The sequence below is a fragment of the Salmo salar genome, chromosome ssa28 (assembly GCF_905237065.1).
Source record: "Salmo salar chromosome ssa28, Ssal_v3.1, whole genome shotgun sequence".
NCBI classification, from domain to species: Eukaryota; Metazoa; Chordata; class Actinopteri; order Salmoniformes; family Salmonidae; genus Salmo; species Salmo salar.
In genome coordinates, this window is record NC_059469.1 from 26,029,689 (window position 1) to 26,042,803 (window position 13,115).

The following is a 13,115-nucleotide window of genomic DNA, read 5'->3' on the forward strand; positions in this document are numbered from 1 at the left end:
ACTGTACTCTGCAGCTGTCAGCTTATATTAGACTGGTCTTTTTCTCTCATGCTTATCACATTTGTATAGACTATAACTCCTCCACCAAACTATACATCCAATTCAGCCTGGCTTTTCATAAGCCCAGGTCTGCGTCCTGCTCCTCTCTACATCAAGCTGAGTCCCTAGCCCAAGGTAGGAGTTGTCCTTAAACACAGTGGCTTGTGATAGTATTCACCCTCCTTGGCATTTTTTCTATTTTGTTTCCATACAACCTGGAATTAAAATAGCTTTTTGGGGGGTTTGTATCATTTGATTTACACAACATGCCTACCACTTTGAAGATGCAAAATATTTTTTATTGTGAAACAAACATGAAATAAGACAAAAAATGGAAAACTTGAGCGTGCATAACTATTCACCCCCCCAAAGTCAATACTTTGTAGAGCCACCTTTTGCAGCAATTACAGCTGCAAGTCTCTTGAGGTATGTCTCTGTAAGCTTGGCACATCTAGCCACTGAGATTTTTGACCATTATCCAAGGAAAAACTGCTCCAGCTCCTTCAAGTCGGATGGGTTCTGCTGGTGTACAGCAATATTTAAGTCCTACCACAGATTTTCAATTGGATTGAGGTCTGGGCTTTGACTAGGCCATTCCAAGACATTTAAATGTTTCCCCTTAAACCACTCGAGTGTTGCTTCAGCAGTATGCTTAGGGTCATTGTCCTGCTGGATGGTGAACCTCCGTCCCAGTCTCAAATCTCAGGAAGACGGAAACAGGTTTCCCGCAAGAATCTCCCTGTATTTAGCGCCATCCATCATTCCTTCAATTTTGACCAGTTTCCCAGTCCCTGCTGATGGAAAAACATCCCCACAGCATGATGCTGCCACCACCATGCTTCACTGTGGAGATGGTATTCTCGGGGTGATGAGAGGTGTTGGGTTTGCGCCAGACGTAGGGTTTCCTTTTTGGCCAAAAAGCTCAATTTTAGTCTCATCTGACCAGAGTACCTTCTTCCATATGTTTGGGGAGGCGCCCACATGCCTTTTGGTGAACACCAAACATGTTTGCTTATTTTTTTCTTTAAGCAATGGCTTTTTTTCTGGCCACTCTTCCTTAAAGCCCAGCTCTGTGGAGTGTACGGCTTAAAGTGGTCCTATGGACAGATACTCCAATGTCCGCTGTGGAGCTTTGCAGCTCCTTCAGGGTGATCTTTGGTCTCTTTGTTGCCTCTCTGATTAATACCCTCCTTGCCTGGTCCGTGAGTTTTGGTGGGCGGCCCTCTCTTGGCAGGTTTGTTGTGGTGCCATATTCTTTCCATTTTTTTTATAATGGATTTAATGGGATGTTCAAAATTTTATATTTATTTTAGAACCCAACCCTGATCTGTACTTCTCCACAACTTTGTCCCTGACCTGTTTGGAGAGCTCCTTGGTCTTCATGGTGCCGCTGGCTTAGTGGTGTTGCAGACTCTGGGGCCTTTCAGAACAGGTGTATATATACTGAGATCATGTGACAGATCATGTGACACTTAGATTGCACACAGGTGGACTTTATTTAACTAATTGTGTGACTTCTGAAGGCAATTGGTTGCACCAGATCTTATTTAGGGGCTTCAAAGCAAAGGGGGTGAATAAATATGCACGCACCACTTTTCCATTTTTTATCTTTACTTTTTTTATAGCAAGATATTGTTTTCATTTCACTTCACCAATTTGGACTATTTTGTGTATGTCCATTACATGAAATCCAAATAAGAATCCATTTAAATTACAGGTTGTAATGGAACAAAATAGGAAAAACGCCAATGCGGATGAATACTTTTGCAAGGCACTGTAGACACAGATCTAGCATCAGCTTCCCAATACACAATCCTAACCTTACTATTTGGGGATAAAATGCTAGAACTGACCTTTGATTAGTGTCTAGGGGAAACATCACTGCTCTCTGCTTCATGCATGCAGATAGTTATAGCAGAACTATGGGAATTTGGGCTAATATTCTACAGGGAAAGCATACACCCAGTCCATGTGCTCCTGTACAAACCCAACCCCAGCTCCAGCCCGTGCTCCAGCCCCCAGCTCTAGCCCCTGCTCCAGCCCCCTGCTCCAGCCCCCTGTATCCGCATCCACTCAGCCCAGAAGCTAAACCCTCAGCCCCCTGTGTTCCTATGCCCTTGTGCGTCCCTGGATAGGTCACTTGACAGAGAATAGTTCAAGGGAAATTTCAAAAAGATTGAACTTCATCATCTCCAGAATCCCCCCAACATCAACATACAGTATATAAAATATGGCAGATTTCTGTGTTATGTAGTAAAAAGATAACTGTTTCCAATGACATCATCAGTGTGCATCGTGTGATTTTAACCAATTATGAGTTTGCATTGTCTACTAAATGTCTACTAATTGATGATATCATTGGAAACATGTATCGTCCTCTGTGAAATTTCCCATTAACCTGTTGTGTTGGCATCTGCAGTAATTCATGCATGTGGGAGTAACAGTTCACTTTGACATGGGACTCTACACAGGCAGGTAGGATGTGACATTGCAGTAGTAGGTAACAGTTGTAACTATGGCAAGCCATTTTAAAATGCATTCCCTGGAATTAAGTAATGGTGATATGGAGATGACATGCTGTACAGATGACACTTGTTGTGTAAATGGCTCTGGTTTAAACCATGCAGGAACATAGTGTGTGTGTGTGTGATATGGCAAAAGTGAGTTTCTCTATCATCCAAAAGCATGTTGTTAAAACAGCCTATTCATTACACAAAACCAAAGAATCACCACATTATAAATCAAATCTGCTCATTAATGAATATCAAATCATCATCAATATCTATTATCTAATCATAATAAAATACCTTTGCAAATGTAGGTAAAACGTAGTGCCATACGTTTTTGGGATTGTAAATATTGCATATCCCTTGTTTAAGGTGGCAGGTTTGTTGGAGCTCAGGTACAGTTATTATACATCTGTATTAAAGCTGCAATCTGCAGTTTCAAATCTGGTAAAAAGTATAGATTCGGTAGGACTGGAGTCCATTGACTTCAATGGAACTGTGTGTGTGTGTGTGTGTGTGTGTTGCCTGAGACTTGACTGTTTGTGCATTTCTTCCAGTGGCCACATGTGACAAAGAAATGACAGACTGCTCCTTTGAATCAGTATAAAGTCCCTGTGGTTGTAGACATTGTGCTTGTTCTCATGGCTGGTGCGTGTTTCTTCCCTTTGTGTGGTCAGAACCCTGGCAGTGAGGATGGCATTCACATGGCAGGACTCCTACCAGCCATGGTTGATTGACTGATAGAATACTTCTATGATAAGGACAGTTCCCTGTGCTGAAAGCACTTAAACTGTCTGATGGTAGAAGACAGACATTTTTGTCTTCTTGGTTGACAAATAAAAATATTTATAAGATGGCTCAGATCTAGACTTGCTATTTCCCTCTTCATTTAGTTTCTTCTTCATCTCCCGTAGAGATGGGTGAAAAAAATATACAGTAAAGTACATCAATTAATTCAAGTAATAATGTTTCAGTAGTCTGTTACCCAGAAAACTCAAAGGAGAGTGCATCCAGGGTTAGGGGTTGGTCTGGGGAGTGGACAGAGGGTATCCAGGGTTAGGGGTGGGTCTGGGGAGTGGACAGAGGGTATCCAGGGTTAGGGGTTGGGTCTGGGGAGTGGACAGAGGGTATACAGGGTTAGGGTCTGGGGAGTGGACAGAGGGTATGCAGGGTTAGGGGTCTGGGTAGTGGACAGAGGGTATACAGGGATAGGGGAGTGGACAGAGGGTATGCAGGGTTAGGGGTCTGGGTAGTGGACAGAGGGTATACAGGGTTAGGGGGTTGGGTCTGGGTAGTGGACAGAGGGTATACAGGGTTAGGCATCTGGGTAGTGGACAGAGGGTATTCAGGGTTAGGGGTCTGGGTAGTGGACAGAGGGTACACAGGGATAGGGGTTGGGTCTGGGTAGTGGACAGAGGGTATCCAGTGATAGGGGTTGGGTCTGGGTAGTGGACAGAGGGTATACAGGGTTAGGGGTGGGTCTGGGGAGTGGACAGAGGGTATATAGGGATAGGGGGTTGGGTCTGGGTAGTGGACAGAGGGTATCCAGGGTTAGGGGTTCTGGGTAGTGGACAGAGGGTATACAGGGTTAGGGGTCTGGGTAGTGGACAGAGGGTATCCAGGGTTAGGGGTCTGGGGAGTGGACAGAGGGTATCCAGGGATAGGGGTTGGGTCTGGGTAGTGGACAGAGGGTATACAGGGTTAGGGGTCTGGGGAGTGGACAGAGGGTATACAGGGTTAGGGGTTGGGTCTGGGGAGTGGACAGAGGGTATACAGGGTTAGGGGTTGTCTGGGTAGTGGACAGAGGGTATACAGGGTTAGGGGTTCTGGGTAGTGGACAGAGGGTATACAGGGTTAGGGGTCTGGGTAGTGGACAGAGGGTATACAGGGTTAGGGGTCTGGGTCTGGGTAGTGGACAGAGGGTATTCAGGGTTAGGGGTCTGGGTAGTGGACAGAGGGTATTCAGGGTTAGGGGTCTGGGGAGGGTTGGGGGCTGTAGGGTAGTGGACAGAGGGTATACAGGGTTAGGGTGGTCTGGGGTAGTGGACAGAGGGTATACAGGGTTAGGGGTCTGGGTAGTGGACAGAGGGTATACAGGGTTAGGGGTTGGGTCTGGGTAGTGGACAGAGGGTATACAGGTTGGTTAGGGGGGGTTGGGTCTGGGTAGTGGACAGAGGGTATACAGGGTTAGGGGTCTGGGTCTAGTGGACAGAGGGTATACAGGGTTAGGGGTTGGGTCTGGGTAGTGGACAGAGGGTATACAGGGTTAGGGGTCTGGGGAGTGGACAGAGGGTATACAGGGATAGGGGGTTGGGTCTGGGTAGTGGACAGAGGGTATACAGGGTTAGGGGGTTGGGTCTGGGTAGTGGACAGAGGGTATACAGGGTTAGGGGTTGGGTCTGGGTAGTGGACAGAGGGTATACAGGGTTAGGGGTTGGGTCTGGGTAGTGGACAGAGGGTATACAGGGTTAGGGGTTGGGTCTGGGTAGTGGACAGAGGGTATACAGGGTTAGGGGGTTGGGTCTGGGTAGTGGACAGAGGGTATTCAGGGTTAGGGGTCTGGGGAGGGTTGTGGACAGAGGGTATTCAGGGTTAGGGGTCTGGGGAGGGTTGTGGACAGAGGGTATTCAGGGTTAGGGGTTGGGTCTGGGGAGTGGACAGAGGGTATCAGGGTTAGGGGTCTGGGTAGTGGACAGAGGGTATTCAGGGATAGGGGTTGGGTCTGGGTAGTGGACAGAGGGTATACAGGGTTAGGGGTTGGGTCTGGGTAGTGGACAGAGGGTATACAGGGTTAGGGGTTGGGTCTGGGTAGTGGACAGAGGGTATACAGGGTTAGGGGTTGGGTCTGGGTAGTGGACAGAGGGTATACAGGGTTAGGGGGTCTGGGTAGTGGACAGAGGGTATACAGGGTTAGGGGTTGGGCCTGGGTAGTGGACAGAGGGTATACAGGGTTAGGGGTTCTGGGTAGTGGACAGAGGGTATACAGGGTTAGGGGGGTTGGGTCTGGGTAGTGGACAGAGGGTATACAGGGTTAGGGGTCTGGGTAGTGGACAGAGGGTATACAGGGTTAGGGGGTTGGGTCTGGGTAGTGGACAGAGGGTATACAGGGTTAGGGGTTGGGTCTGGGTAGTGGACAGAGGGTATACAGGGTTAGGGGTTGGGTCTGGGTAGTGGACAGAGGGTATACAGGGTTAGGGGTCTGGGTAGTGGACAGAGGGTATACAGGGTTAGGGGTTGGGTCTGGGTAGTGGACAGAGGGTATACAGGGTTAGGGGTCTGGGGAGTGGACAGAGGGTATACAGGGTTAGGGGTTGGGTCTGGGTAGTGGACAGAGGGTATACAGGGTTAGGGGTCTGGGGAGTGGACAGAGGGTATACAGGGTTAGGGGTTGGGTCTGGGTAGTGGACAGCGGGTATACAGGGTTAGGGGTTGGGTCTGGGTAGTGGACAGAGGGTATACAGGGTTAGGGGTTGGGTCTGGGTAGTGGACAGAGGGTATACAGGGTTAGGGGTCTGGGTAGTGGACAGAGGGTATACAGGGTTAGGGGGTTGGGTCTGGGGAGTGGACAGAGGGTATCCAGGGTTAGGGGTCTGGGTAGTGGACAGAGGGTATACAGAGTTAGGGTCTGGGGAGTGGACAGAGGGTATACAGGGTTAGGGGTCTGGGGGAGTGGACAGAGGGTATTCAGGGATAGGGGGTTGGGTCTGGGGAGTGGACAGAGGGTATCCAGGGTTAGGGGTCTGGGTAGTGGACAGAGGGTATACAGGGATAGGGGGTTGGGTCTGGGAGTGGACAGAGGGTATACAGGGTTAGGGGTTGGGTCTGGGTAGTGGACAGAGGGTATTCAGTGTTAGGGGTCTGGGTAGTGGACAGAGGGTATACAGGGTTAGGGGTCTGGGGAGTGGACAGAGGGTATACAGAGTTAGGGTCTGGGGAGTGGACAGAGGGTATTCAGGGTTAGGGGGTTGGGTCTGGGGAGTGGACAGAGGGTATCCAGGGTTAGGGGTTCTGGGTAGTGGACAGAGGGTATACAGGGTTAGGGGTTGGGTCTGGGTAGTGGACCGAGGGTATCCAGGGTAGGGGTTTGGGTCTGGGTAGTGGACAGAGGGTATACAGGGTTAGGGGTCTGGGGAGTGGACAGAGGGTATACAGGGTTAGGGGTCTGGGGAGTGGACAGAGGGTATTCAGGGATAGGGGGTTGGGTCTGGGTAGTGGACAGAGGGTATACAGGGTTAGGGGTTGGGTCTGGGTAGTGGACAGAGGGTATACAGGGTTAGGGGTTGGGTCTGGGTAGTGGACAGAGGGTATTCAGGGATAGGGGTTGGGCCTGGGTAGTGGACAGAGGGTATACAGGGTTAGGGGTTGGGTCTGGGTAGTGGACAGAGGGTATACAGGGTTAGGGGGTTGGGTCTGGGTAGTGGACAGAGGGTATACAGGGTTAGGGGTCTGGGGAGTGGACAGAGGGTATTCAGGGATAGGGGGTTGGGTCTGGGTAGTGGACAGAGGGTATACAGGGTTAGGGGGTTGGGTCTGGGTAGTGGACAGAGGGTATTCAGGGATAGGGGTTGGGCCTGGGTAGTGGACAGAGGGTATACAGGGTTAGGGGGTTGGGTCTGGGTAGTGGACAGAGGGTATACAGCGATAGGGGTCTGGGGAGTGGACAGAGGGTATACAGGGATAGGGGGTTGGGTCTGGGTAGTGGACAGAGGGTATACAGGGTTAGGGGTCTGGGGAGTGGACAGAGGGTATTCAGGGATAGGGGGTTGGGTCTGGGTAGTGGACAGAGGGTATACAGGGTTAGGGGGTTGGGTCTGGGTAGTGGACAGAGGGTATTCAGTGTTAGGGGTCTGGGTAGTGGACAGAGGGTATACAGGGTTAGGGTCTGGGGAGTGGACAGAGGGTATACAGGGTTAGGGGTCTGGGGAGTGGACAGAGGGTATACAGGGATAGGGGGTTGGGTCTGGGTAGTGGACAGAGGGTATACAGGGATAGGGGTTGGGTCTGGGTAGTGGACAGAGGGTATACAGGGATAGGGGGTTGGGTCTGGGGAGTGGACAGAGGGTATTCAGGGATAGGGGGTTGGGTCTGGGTAGTGGACAGAGGGTATACAGGGATAGGGGTCTGGGTGGTGGACAGAGGGTATACAGGGTTAGGGGTCTGGGGAGTGGACAGAGGGTATACAGGGATAGGGGGTTGGGTCTGGGGAGTGGACAGAGGGTATCCAGGGTTAGGGGTCTGGGTAGTGGACAGAGGGTATACAGGGATAGGGGGTTGGGTCTGGGGAGTGGACAGAGGGTATTCAGGGATAGGGGGTTGGGTCTGGGGAGTGGACAGAGGGTATCCAGGGATAGGGGTCTGGGTGGTGGACAGAGGGTATACAGGGATAGGGGGTTGGGTCTGGGGAGTGGACCGAGGGTATTCAGGGTAGGGGTTTGGGTCTGGGTAGTGGACAGAGGGTATACAGGGTTAGGGGTCTGGGGAGTGGACAGAGGGTATTCAGGGATAGGGGGTTGGGTCTGGGTAGTGGACAGAGGGTATTCAGGGTTAGGGGTCTGGGGAGGGTTGTGGACAGAGGGTATACAGGGTTAGGGGTCTGGGGAGTGGACAGAGGGTATACAGGGTTAGGGGTCTGGGGAGGGTTGTGGACAGAGGGTATACAGGGTTAGGGGTCTGGGGAGTGGACAGAGGGTATACAGGGATAGGGGTCTGGGTCGAGGGTTGTGGACAGAGGGTATACAGGGTTAGGGGTCTGGGGAGGGTTGTGGACAGAGGGTATACAGGGTTAGGGGTCTGGGGGAGTGGACAGAGGGTATACAGGGATAGGGGGTTGGGTCTGGGGAGTGGACAGAGGGTATACAGGGTTAGGGGTTGGGTCTGGGTAGTGGACAGAGGGTATACAGGGTTAGGGGTCTGGGGAGTGGACAGAGGGTATATAGGGTCAGGGGTCTGGGGAGTGGACAGAGGGTATACAGGGTTAGGGGGTTGGGTCTGGGTAGTGGACAGAGGGTATACAGCGATAGGGGTCTGGGGAGTGGACAGAGGGTATACAGGGATAGGGGGTTGGGTCTGGGTAGTGGACAGAGGGTATACAGGGTTAGGGGTCTGGGGAGTGGACAGAGGGTATCCAGGGTTAGGGGGTTGGGTCTGGGTAGTGGACAGAGGGTATACAGGGTTAGGGGGTTGGGTCTGGGTAGTGGACAGAGGGTATACAGGGATAGGGGGTTGGGTCTGGGGAGTGGACAGAGGGTATACAGGGATAGGGGGTTGGGTCTGGGTAGTGGACAGAGGGTATACAGGGTTAGGGGTCTGGGGAGTGGACAGAGGGTATACAGGGATAGGGGTCTGGGGAGTGGACAGAGGGTATTCAGCGATAGGGGTCTGGGGAGTGGACAGAGGGTATTCAGGGATAGGGAGGTGGGCCTGGGTAGTGGACAGAGGGTATACAGGGTTAGGGGGTTGGGTCTGGGTAGTGGACAGAGGGTATACAGCGATAGGGGTCTGGGGAGTGGACAGAGGGTATACAGGGTTAGGGGGTTGGGTCTGGGTAGTGGACAGAGGGTATACAGGGATAGGGGTCTGGGGAGTGGACAGAGGGTATACAGGGATAGGGGGTTGGGTCTGGGTAGTGGACAGAGGGTATACAGGGTTAGGGGGTTGGGTCTGGGTAGGTGACAGAGGGTATACAGAGTTAGGGTCTGGGGAGTGGACAGAGGGTATTCAGGGATAGGGGTCTGGGTAGTGGACAGAGGGTATTCAGGGATAGGGGGTTGGGTCTGGGGAGTGGACAGAGGGTATCCAGGGTTAGGGGTCTGGGTAGTGGACAGAGGGTATACAGAGTTAGGGTCTGGGAAGTGGACAGAGGGTATACAGGGTTAGGGGTCTGGGGAGTGGACAGAGGGTATTCAGGGATAGGGGGTTGGGTCTGGGGAGTGGACAGAGGGTATCCAGGGTTAGGGGTCTGGGTAGTGGACAGAGGGTATTCAGGGATAGGGGGTTGGGTCTGGGGAGTGGACAGAGGGTATACAGGGTTAGGGGGTTGGGTCTGGGTAGTGGACAGAGGGTATTCAGTGTTAGGGGTCTGGGTAGTGGACAGAGGGTATACAGGGTTAGGGGTCTGGGGAGTGGACAGAGGGTATACAGGGTTAGGGGTCTGGGGAGTGGACAGAGGGTATTCAGGGATAGGGGGTTGGGTCTGGGGAGTGGACAGAGGGTATCCAGGGTAGGGGTTTGGGTCTGGGTAGTGGACAGAGGGTATTCAGTGTTAGGGGTCTGGGTAGTGGACAGAGGGTATACAGGGTTAGGGGTCTGGGGAGTGGACAGAGGGTATTCAGGGTAGGGGTTTGGGTCTGGGTAGTGGACAGAGGGTATTCAGTGTTAGGGGTCTGGGTAGTGGACAGAGGGTATACAGGGTTAGGGGTCTGGGGAGTGGACAGAGGGTATACAGAGTTAGGGTCTGGGGAGTGGACAGAGGGTATTCAGGGATAGGGGGTTGGGTCTGGGGAGTGGACAGAGGGTATCCAGGGTTAGGGGTCTGGGTAGTGGACAGAGGGTATACAGGGATAGGGGTTGGGTCTGGGGAGTGGACCGAGGGTATCCAGGGTTAGGGGTCTGGGTAGTGGACAGAGGGTATACAGGGATAGGGGGTTGGGTCTGGGGAGTGGACCGAGGGTATTCAGGGTTAGGGGTTTGGGTCTGGGTAGTGGACAGAGGGTATACAGGGTTAGGGGTCTGGGGAGTGGACAGAGGGTATACAGGGATGGGGGTTGGGTCTGGGTAGTGGACAGAGGGTATACAGGGTTAGGGGTCTGGGGAGGGTTGTGGACAGAGGGTATACAGGGTTAGGGGTCTGGGGAGTGGACAGAGGGTATACAGGGTTAGGGGTCTGGGGAGTGGACAGAGGGTATACAGGGTTAGGGGTCTGGGGAGTGGACAGAGGGTATACAGGGTTAGGGGTTGGGTCTGGGTAGTGGACAGAGGGTATTCAGGGTTAGGGGTCTGGGTCGGGTTGTGGACAGAGGGTATACAGGGTTAGGGGTCTGGGTAGTGGACAGAGGGTATACAGGGTTAGGGGTCTGGGGAGTGGACAGAGGGTATACAGGGATAGGGGTTGGGCCTGGGGAGTGGACAGAGGGTATACAGGGTTAGGGGTTGGGTCTGGGTAGTGGACAGAGGGTATACAGGGTTAGGGGTCTGGGGAGTGGACAGAGGGTATACAGGGATAGGGGGTTGGGTCTGGGTAGTGGACAGAGGGTATACAGGGTTAGGGGTCTGGGGAGTGGACAGAGGGTATACAGGGATAGGGGGTTGGGTCTGGGTAGTGGACAGAGGGTATACAGGGTTAGGGGTTGGGTCTGGGTAGTGGACAGAGGGTATACAGGGTTAGGGGTCTGGGTAGTGGACAGAGGGTATACAGGGTTAGGGTCTGGGGAGTGGACAGAGGGTATACAGGGTTAGGGGTCTGGGTAGTGGACAGAGGGTATTCAGGGTTAGGGGTTGGGTCTGGGTAGTGGACAGAGGGTATCCAGGGTTAGGGGTCTGGGTAGTGGACAGAGGGTATACAGGGATAGGGGTTGGGTCTGGGTAGTGGACAGAGGGTATACAGGGTTAGGGTGGGTCTGGGTAGTGGACAGAGGGTATACAGGGTTAGGGGTCTGGGGAGTGGACAGAGGGTATTCAGGGATAGGGGGTTGGGCCTGGGTAGTGGACAGAGGGTATTCAGGGTAGGGGTTGGGTCTGGGTAGTGGACAGAGGGTATACAGGGTTAGGGGTCTGGGGAGTGGACAGAGGGTATACAGGGTTAGGGGTCTGGGGAGTGGACAGAGGGTATACAGGGTTAGGGGTCTGGGTAGTGGACAGAGGGTATACAGGGTTAGGGGTTGGGTCTGGGTAGTGGACAGAGGGTATACAGGGTTAGGGGTCTGGGTAGTGGACAGAGGGTATACAGGGTTAGGCGTCTGGGTAGTGGACAGAGGGTATTCAGGGATAGGGGGTTGGGTCTGGGTAGTGGACAGAGGGTATACAGGGTTAGGGGTTGGGTCTGGGTAGTGGACAGAGGGTATACAGGGTTAGGGGTTGGGTCTGGGTAGTGGACAGAGGGTATACAGGGATAGGGGTTCTGGGGAGTGGACAGAGGGTATACAGCGTTAGGGGTCTGGGTAGTGGACAGAGGGTATACAGGGTTGGGGTCTGGGGAGTGGACAGAGGGTATACAGTGATAGGGGTTGGGTCTGGGTAGTGGACAGAGGGTATATAGGGTCAGGGGTCTGGGGAGTGGACAGAGGGTATACAGGGTTAGGGGTTGGGTCTGGGTAGTGGACAGAGGGTATACAGCGATAGGGGTTCTGGGTAGTGGACAGAGGGTATACAGGGTTAGGGGTGCTGGGTAGTGGACAGAGGGTATACAGGGATAGGGGGTTGGGTCTGGGTAGTGGACAGAGGGTATCCAGGGTTAGGGGTCTGGGGAGTGGACAGAGGGTATACAGAGTTAGGGGGTTGGGTCTGGGTAGTGGACAGAGGGTATACAGCGATAGGGGTCTGGGGAGTGGACAGAGGGTATACAGGGATAGGGGGGTGGGCCTGGGTAGTGGACAGAGGGTATACAGGGTTAGGGGGTTGGGTCTGGGTAGTGGACAGAGGGTATACAGCGATAGGGGTCTGGGGAGTGGACAGAGGGTATACAGGGATAGGGGGTTGGGTCTGGGTAGTGGACAGAGGGTATTCAGTGTTAGGGGTCTGGGTAGTGGACAGAGGGTATACAGGGTTAGGGGTCTGGGGAGTGGACAGAGGGTATCCAGGGTTAGGGGTCTGGGTAGTGGACAGAGGGTATACAGGGATAGGGGTTGGGTCTGGGTAGTGGACAGAGGGTATACGGGGATAGGGGTTGGGTCTGGGGAGTGGACAGAGGGTATCCAGGGTTAGGGGTCTGGGTAGTGGACAGAGGGTATACAGGGATAGGGGGTTGGGTCTGGGGGAGTGGACAGAGGGTATTCAGGGATAGGGGTTGGGTCTGGGGAGTGGACAGAGGGTATCCAGGGTTAGGGGTCTGGGTAGTGGACAGAGGGTATACAGGGTTAGGGGTCTGGGTGGTGGACAGAGGGTATACAGGGTTAGGGGTCTGGGTGGTGGACAGAGGGTATACAGGGATAGGGGGTTGGGTCTGGGGAGTGGACCGAGGGTATTCAGGGTAGGGGTTTGGGTCTGGGTAGTGGACAGAGGGTATACAGGGTTAGGGGTCTGGGGAGTGGACAGAGGGTATTCAGGGATAGGGGGTTGGGTCTGGGTAGTGGACAGAGGGTATTCAGGGTTAGGGGTCTGGGGAGGGTTGTGGACAGAGGGTATACAGGGTTAGGGGTCTGGGGAGGGTTGTGGACAGAGGGTATACAGGGTTAGGGGTCTGGGGAGTGGACAGAGGGTATACAGGGATAGGGGGTTGGGTCTGGGGAGTGGACAGAGGGTATACAGGGTTAGGGGTTGGGTCTGGGGAGTGGACAGAGGGTATACAGGGTTAGGGTCTGGGGAGTGGACAGAGGGTATTCAGGGATAGGGGTCTGGGGAGTGGACAGAGGGTAT